Raw genomic sequence first — 8,760 nt, forward strand, 5'->3', positions numbered from 1 at the left:
TTTAACCTACAAAAAACCCAAAGGAGATATTATTATTTTTCTTTTGCAGGTGAAGAAAGTGGAGTGGCAAAAATTAAGTGACTAGACCAAGATGACATAATAAGTGGTATATCTGTGATTCAATTAAAGAAAATTTGACTTCAAAATTCCTATCTTCTTAACTACTATATGATCCAGTAATCCCACTACTGGCTATGTAAGCCAAAGGAAATCAGTATGTTCAAGAGATTTCTGCACTACCTTTTTCATTACAGCATTTTTCACAATAACCAAGATATAGAATCAATATAAGTGTCTGTTAACAAAAGAATGAATAAAGAAAATATGGTACATACATAATAGAATACTATTCAGCCTGGAAAAGAAAGGGAATCTTGTCATCTATGACAACATGGATAGCACTATAAAACCTTATGCTAAGTGAAATAAGCCAGACACAGCAAGGCAAATACCCCATGATCTCACATATATGTGGAATCTAAAATAGTTGAGAGGACAATGGTGGTTAACAGGAACTAGGGGGCATATTGGGAAGAGTTTGCTAAATGCTAGTCAAAAAGTACAAAATTTCAGAGCAAAATTTCAGAGATCTATTGTTCTATGCAGTGTAATAGTTAATAACACTGTATTCTTGAGAAGTGTTCAGAGTAGATTTTTATAGTATTCTCAGTATAAAAAATGATGTTAGTGATAAAAGCTATACTCCCTCTAAAATAAGGCATGCCTGAAATTTGGTGAGAAGGGGCAAAAATGTGACCATTCGTGATTCATGGGTACCAGTGAAGAAGTTCTAACTAACTTTAGCATGCTGCACAGAAACTGGTAGAACATGCCTTCAGTATACTAACACTCATGTGCTCAGTTTTGTTTCCTTTTGTTTTGGCAGTTGACAAGAAGTTAATTTGCTCTAGTGAAAATCCCTCATCCCCGCCTTTCTCTATAAATGATTCTTCCTCGCTGTTTTAATGTGGTGTACACTATAGCCTCACCAGCCTTCCAGTACAATCTGCAGTGTCCTAACTAAAGTTACTTTGTCTTATTTGCACAGTTTTTGTGTCATGTTTGCTTCTTGAATCTGATGAACTAGAATATTTCTCTCCCCCCTTTTTAATGTGTAGTGTCACTTGACCTAATTTATGTGTAGGAGCACTACACCATTTGTTTCCAGAACCAACCACGTGAGATACACATTTGTGTGCAAAAAGTTTCTTCCTTCAGGTCTGTAATACCCTTCACATGGAAGATTATGAGGGAAATCTTTATATTCTGTATAAAAATAAATAAAATTTATATACTAAAAAAAAATGATGTTAGCTAATACATACTAATTAGTTCAGTTAGGTATTCCACAATGTATATCTATTTCAAAATAACATTTTATGTGATTAAAAAACATCAAGTTTTGTCAATTTAAACATTTTTTAAACTAGAAAAATGACAATAATGAAAATAATTTATATCTTAATAAATATGCTATATGATTTTTGGCTGATACTAACTGTTGATTTCTTCAGAACGCTAACATGGCATGAACATATTCTACTTTTAGAAATACTTTTCCTACATTTCACACACCTTTTTGTAATTAGATTGTACTGATAAAGTTACTGATAGTCAACCATCTTTTTACTGTAAGATGGCAATATTTTATGGTTCAATGTAGTTGTCTTTCTCAACATAACTCTTTTTCTTATTTTCCCTTAATTTACCTTTTTTAAAGATTTATTTATTTATTTGAAGTGCAGAGTTAACAGAGATGGAAGGAGACACGTACACACACAAAGAGAGAAATTGAGAGAGAGAGAGATTTTCCATCTGCTGGTTCACTTCCCAAATGGCTACTATGGCCAGGGCTGGACCAGGCCAAAGCCAGGAGCCTAGAACTCCATCAGGGTCTTCCACATTGGTGTCCAAGCACTTAGGTTGTCTTCTGCTGCTTTCCCAGGCACTTTAGAAGGGAGTTGGATCAGAAATGGAGCAGCAGAACACAGACTGGTGCTGATATGTGATGCTGGCATCTCAGGTAGTCGCTTAACCCACTGTACTACAATGCCAGCCCCTCCCTTAACTTCCTGAATAGACTTTATAGTCTCTTTTATTGTTCAAACCTTTCCTAACTCTGTAAACCACACAACTAGATTAATACACAGGACTAAGAAATGTGTGCCTCACCTTCTTTGTAATAGAGATCTATTTATTTCTGACCTACTTTTTGAACATTGCTTTGTACATTTATTGTGATATTTATTTTTCAGTAACCTAAGGCCATAGAGAAGCAGTCATTATTTTTGTGGCTTAGAGTCTGGGTATATTTTTCCTTGTTGTTTGTCCAGATTTGAAAGAAGTAAGCCCAAGGCAAAAACAAAGTTAGAAAATTTTCAAGGTAAGTATCTCCTTTCAACATCTTTCAATCAACATGTATTAAATACCCATAAAGTACTGCAATATATGAGGCCTGAGGGTGTAGAAATGTGTAAAATGGAAAGAAAAAACTCTTGACCTTAGAAAAACTTAAAAGAACAATTCACATATTGAACTAATAGAATTTCTTTGGAATTTTCTCGTTTCTAACCATCTGTCCTTTTTTTTTTCTTTTTTTCTTTTCTTTTCTTTTCTTTTTTTTTTTTTTGGACAGGCAGAGTGGACAGTGAGAGAGAGAGAGAAAGGTCTTCCTTTGCCATTGGTTCACCCTCCAATGGCCGCCGCGGCTGGCGCACCGTGCTGATCCGAAGGCAGGAGCCAGGTGCTTCTCCTGGTCTCCCATGGGGTGCAGGGCCCAAGCACTTGGGCCATCCTCCACTGCACTCCCTGGCCACAGCAGAGAGCTGGCCTGGAAGAGGGGCAACCGGGACAGAATCCGGCGCCCCGGCTGGGACTAGAACCCTGTGTGCCAGCGCCACAAGGTGGAGGATTAGCCTAGTGAGCCGCGGCACCAGCCCACCATCTGTCCTTAATGGAGAGTTACATAGAAAAATCTGATAAGGGTTCTTGCTGTTGTTGAGTATCTTTACAGATTATCAATTACGATTTTTTGATAATAATTCATGTGGATCAAACAAGTATAAATCTAGGCCAGTGCCATGGCTCACTTGGCTAATCCTCCGCTGCGGCGCCGGCACCCCGGGTTCTAGTCCCAGTTGGGAAGCCGGATTCTGTCCCGGTTGCTCCTCTTCCAGTCCAGCTCTCTGCTGTGGCCCGGGAGTGCAGTGGAGGATGGCCCAAGTGCTTGGGTCCTGCACCCACATGGGAGACCAGGCGGAAGCACCTGGCTCCTGGCTTCGGATCAGTGCAGCGCGCCAGCTGTAGCGGCCATTTAGGGGGTGAACCAACGGAAAAGGAAGACCTTTCTCTCTCTTTCTCTCTCTCACTGTCTAACTCTGCCTGTCCAAAAAAAAAAAAAAAGAAAGAAAAAAAAAAAAAACAGAAAGGTATCCAAGTTTTATGCTCACCCAGTTTGCGTTGCTTCAAGAACCTAGGTTCAGAGAACACAGGAGGCACAGAGGCCATAAGCAGGGCCTGGGCTGCTCTGTGGCCTCAAGAAACCACAGTGGATTTTGCAGCTGGGGCTGAGGAAGGCAAAGGGAACCAAGCCTTTCCTTTCTTTGGTCCTGATTCCCTCTTCAAAATTTGAGTGGTTGATGTTTCTTAACTTTTATATCTTGTTATTATGTATTAAGCATGGTTCTTTCATAGTTTCACATAATTTACTTACTCATCTGGCAAACATTTGCTAAGAAGCTGCTTGTGTGTCAGGACCAAATGTTGACGATAGGACACTGTATAGAATATATTTATTGACCTTAAGGGGCTCACAGTGCAGAAGTGGAAGTAATTACAAACCACCGTGGAGGCCTATAAGCCAGCCACAACAGAGGAAGAAGCAATTCGGTCCTTTGAGAGTGAGCCCAGAGAGCATCAAAGAAAGCTTACTGAGGAGAAGACATTTGCTCTTTTTTAATAAAAGATTTATTTATTTATTTATTTGACAGTCAGAGTTAGTTACAGAAAGAGAGAGAGAGAGAGAGAGAGAGAGAGAGAGAGAGAGAATCTTCCATCTTCTAGTTCATTCCCCAAATGGCCACAGCAGCCAAGGCTGGGCCAGGCCAAATCCGGGAGCTAGGAGCTTCTTCTGGGTCTCCCACGTGTATGCAGGGGTTCAAGCACCTGGGTCATCTTTGGCTGCTTTCCCAGAAATATTAGCAGGGAGGTGGATTGGAAATGGAGCGGCTGGGTCTCGAACCAGTGCCCACGTGGGATGCCAGTGTTGCAGGTGGTGGCTTTACCTGCTACAACACAACACCAAGCCCCAGATTCTTGAAGGATAAGTAGAGATTTTCAAGGCAGAAAGGGAAGAAGGGGCAGAACCAAATTTGTACATACATTTATTTGTATGTACCTGAACCTACTTGAAAAGGGGGTGAAGACGAGAATCCAAAGTATGTGTAGGATATAAAGAGGAGGTCAGACTTTTTTTCTGTAGTATTTTAATATAGTAGTGAAATCACCATATTTATATTTTGTAATATCCTTCTGCATTTAATATAGGAAGTGTTTCGTGGCCAATGAAGTTATCCTGGCTAGTTTAGGCAGATAAGCTTCCAAAGTGGAAGATATAGCAGGAATTTGTGAAATCTGAGAAGTAGAAACTCCAGTGACTGGTCATTTGTAGGATGTGAGGGTTGAGAGAGGGTAGCCTGTGATTGACCTGCAGGTTTCTTTCTAAATGGATGGTGATGGCAATAAGTATTTCATCAATTTTAAGAAGCATGTGTTTTCCACACTTTAGTGTCTCTGAAATTGAAGCCCATCTTATATTTGATGCTTTATATACTAAGTTGGCAGTGTTGTTTTGTATGTGATGTAATCCATAATGGTATATCATCTACACTGATGACTTTTTAAATTTAGTATAACATGGAAAATGCGATGAGCAGTTCAGGAGGAAACTATATCTGGACAGAAGGGTCCAGAGGAGATAGCATCACCTCTGAGAAAGGAGGGGGATGGTGCTTGGAACCATTGTATATTGCCTGATTATTTAAAGCAAAAGCCACATTCCTATGCTGCTACCTGAGGCAACCCCAGGGCATGACACACTGATTCTCTTAGGCAGATAAGATTTTCTACTCTGATATGTGCACACTGGAGGGTGGAGGTCAGGTTGACCTATGCAGGCTCAGCTCTCACCTAGAAAACCCAATTTATGGAAAGACAGGGCAATTTATTGTATTTTTTCACTGACATATCTTTTGTTGAATTTGGCATCCTGCAATGTTAGATATGCATAATTAACCAAAGCTCTCAATAGAAGTGCCTGTCTTCATATTTTCAGTCTTATAATACTTCACAGGTACAAAATACTTCAACTTATCCCCTGAGCTAAAAATTACGCACACATGCAAGTGGACATGATGGTTCAGTATGGTCTGCCACCACAGGGTTCTGTGCCCTAACCAGTCCCCATGCCCTTCTGTAGTGCTTTCACCACCTATCCACCCATACTGAAGTGGTCACTTGAAACTAAGATTCAATGTCATTCTCTAGTCTTTCCCAGTCACCTCTAGCATAAATCTCAAACTGAGCTCAGTCTGTAAAGTCCCACATAAGCAGATCTTTCACTTTCCTCACTAGTCAGAACTGTCTTTGTGCTGCACCCTCCATCACCATTTTGTCCCCCACTCAGGCCTGGGCTCCTGCCGCATTCTCTGTCTTGACTGCTCTTCCCCCAGCTCTCCCTAAGGTTCTCACTTCATTCAGGTCTCTGCCATATGTCACTGACCCAGGGAGACATTGCTGAAACACCTCATCTAAAACATCCAGTGTCTCACCTTGTCATTATCTTTCTCTTCACCCTGTTTCATCCTTCTCTGCACTTTCCATAACCAGAAATTAGAGACTTAATTGTTCACTCCACTAAAATGTGAAACACAAAGAGGAAGACCTTATCCCAGAACTGGGCCTGACGTATGGTAAGCGTTCAAAAAATAAACATTCATTAAATGAATACTATTGTGTGTAAGATCTGAACTAAATGTCACTATACTAGGTAAGAGTCTATGCTGTGCTATATATGCCTTCCATAGCCACCGCTCTTTTTCAGCAGTGGTCAAAGATGTCTATACATGGGGCCCCCTGCTTTATAGTCAGATTCTAAGACTCTTCCCTTGGTTGTTTAAATGAGATTGGGGGGGCTGGCACTGTGGCACAGTAGGTTAATACTCTGCTGGCATCCCATATGGGCACCGATTCAAGTCCCAGCTGCTCCACTTCCGATTCAGCTGTCTACAAGGGCCTGGGAAAAAGTAGAGGATGACCCAAGTGCTTGGGCCCCTGTACCTGCATGGGAGTCCTGGAAGAAACTCCTGGCTCCTGGCTTCAGATGCACCCATCTCCAGCCATTGTGGCCATTTGGGGAGTGAACAAGTGGATGGAAAACCTCTCTGTCTCTCTCACTGTCCATAACTCTACCTTTCAAATAAATAAATAACTAATATTTAAATAAATAAATAAATGAAACTGGACTATAAAAACTGAAATCTGGGCTTACATCTTCTAAGTATGGGCCACAGACCACAAGAAGCAACACCACCAGAGGGTTTATTAGAAACACAGAATGTCAGACCTACTGAATCAGAATCTGCTTTTTTAAGAAAAACCCGAGGTGATGCGAATAGACACTATAGTTTAAGAAGCACTGATCAATAGCATTGTTTTACAACTTGAGAGTTGTGAAATCACTTTAGCACGTCACAACTAGGAATTTTTAAATGAATGGGCTAGACTGGAATAGGATAGGATTAAGAATAGAAATATGAGTATAAAGCACATAGTTTGGTTAAGATCACATGTAGTATATGTTATGACAGATTGTGGTCAAGATAATTATTGCTGATCCACAGGATAGCCTGGAACTTGAGGCAAGAATTAACCCATGAAGGAAGGTGATAACTGTATTGTGGCTATTGAATCAATGAAATTTTCATTCTTCTGAATTTTTAATGTAATATATGCTAGAGACAGCAATGAGCTAAGAAAGGAAAATAGAGAGTGAGACAGAGGTGCTGGTGAGTCATGAGAATGCAATATTATTGCATCCACTGTTGAATTTCACACTAGCCTTTAGTTCCTGAGGCCTGGCCTTTCATTCGCTGCCATGGTTTCTTTCTCACTTTCCCGCATTGTTTCAGTAAATCTCTATCAGGATTAGACCCTGAGTATAAAGCTCTCCCTAGCAACTTGAAAGAACCTAGCATCCTGGCCACTGCCTTATACACTGTGTAAGAGACCATTCTCTGACACATGTGAAAGTTCCCTCAAGATCTGGGAATGCATGCCTCCCTTTGAGAACTGCTCTTCTCAGGAGAGTCCATCATGTAACACATCTTACTTAACCATTCTGGGCCTCATCTGTAAAGCCACGAATTGAACTAGAAGTCTATTCCTAAGTAACTGTGAGACCAAACAGGGAGAGTAAAATATTTGAGGCAGCTGGGTGGAAAATCTCAATGATACAAAGTAGGGACTCACAGAGCCATCAAGTGTGTGACCACTGTGAAGGATCCAAAACCGTGTCTAAAAACAAAACAAAATTTAAAAAGAAAAGTAGTGTGCTGGTCTAGAAAAACCTGTCTGGGAGCTGCGGCCACCTGTTTGTCAGTCCTGTGTTAGGTGGTGTCTAATGTTGTTTCTGGCTTTCTCTGATCCTGGGATTCCCCCTTTGTGGGTAAGTCAAGTGATTCACTAGGTGATTTTTGACAATCAGTCATCATCAAAATACTGCATTATACAGGAAACCTGATTTTCTGTTTTTTTTTTTTTTCTTTTTTAAAGCTTTATTTATTTGAAAGGCAGAGTGACAGAAAAGGAGAGACAGAGAGATCTTCCATCCACTGGTTCACTTCCCAAAGGGCTACAACAGCCAGGGCTGGTCCAGGCCAAAGCCAAGAGCCTGGAGCTCCATCTGTGTTTCCTGCATGGGTGGCAGGGGGCCACGTCCTTGGGCCATCTTCCACTGCCTTCCCAGGCATATTGGCACATAGCTGGATTGGAAGTAGAGAAGCTGGGGCTTGAACTGGCACTCCCCCTGCCTTTGAAAGTGGCAACTTAACCTGCTGCACCACAACACCAGCTTCTCATTTTATTTCATGATTGTGTTGAAATTCTAAAACATTTATGAGGACTCAGAGATAAAATTATTGACATTTTCTTATTTCAACTGGAGATATTGGGTAAGTTTTGTAAAACATTTCTTCCTAGCCGGCGCCGTGGCTTAACAGGCTAATCCTCCGCCTTGAGGTGCTGGCATACCGGGTTCTAGTCCCGGTCGGGGTGCCGGATTCTATCCCGGTTGCCCCTCTTCCAGGCCAGCTCTCTGCTATGGCCCGGGAAGGCAGTGGAGGATGGCCCAAGTCCTTGGGCCCTGCACTTGCATGGGAGACCAGGAGAAGCACCTGGCTCCTGGCTTCGGATCAGCGAGATGCGCCGGCCGCAGTGGCCATTGGAGGGTGAAACAACGGCAAAAAGGAAGACCTTCCTCTCTGTCTCTCTCTCTCTCTCACTATCCACTCTGCCTGTCAAAAACAAAACAAAAAAAAAAAAAAAAACATTTCTTCCTAGTTATATATCAAATAAATTATACTAATTCTGAGCTCCATAGCTAAACAGGTAAGCCAGCAGGCAAACTTTGGGGCCAGCACTGTGGCACAGTTTGTGTCTTGGCTGCTCTATTTCTGATCCAGCTCCCTGTTAATGCATCTGGGA

The sequence above is a fragment of the Lepus europaeus genome, chromosome 10, assembly GCF_033115175.1.
Source record: "Lepus europaeus isolate LE1 chromosome 10, mLepTim1.pri, whole genome shotgun sequence".
NCBI classification, from domain to species: Eukaryota; Metazoa; Chordata; class Mammalia; order Lagomorpha; family Leporidae; genus Lepus; species Lepus europaeus.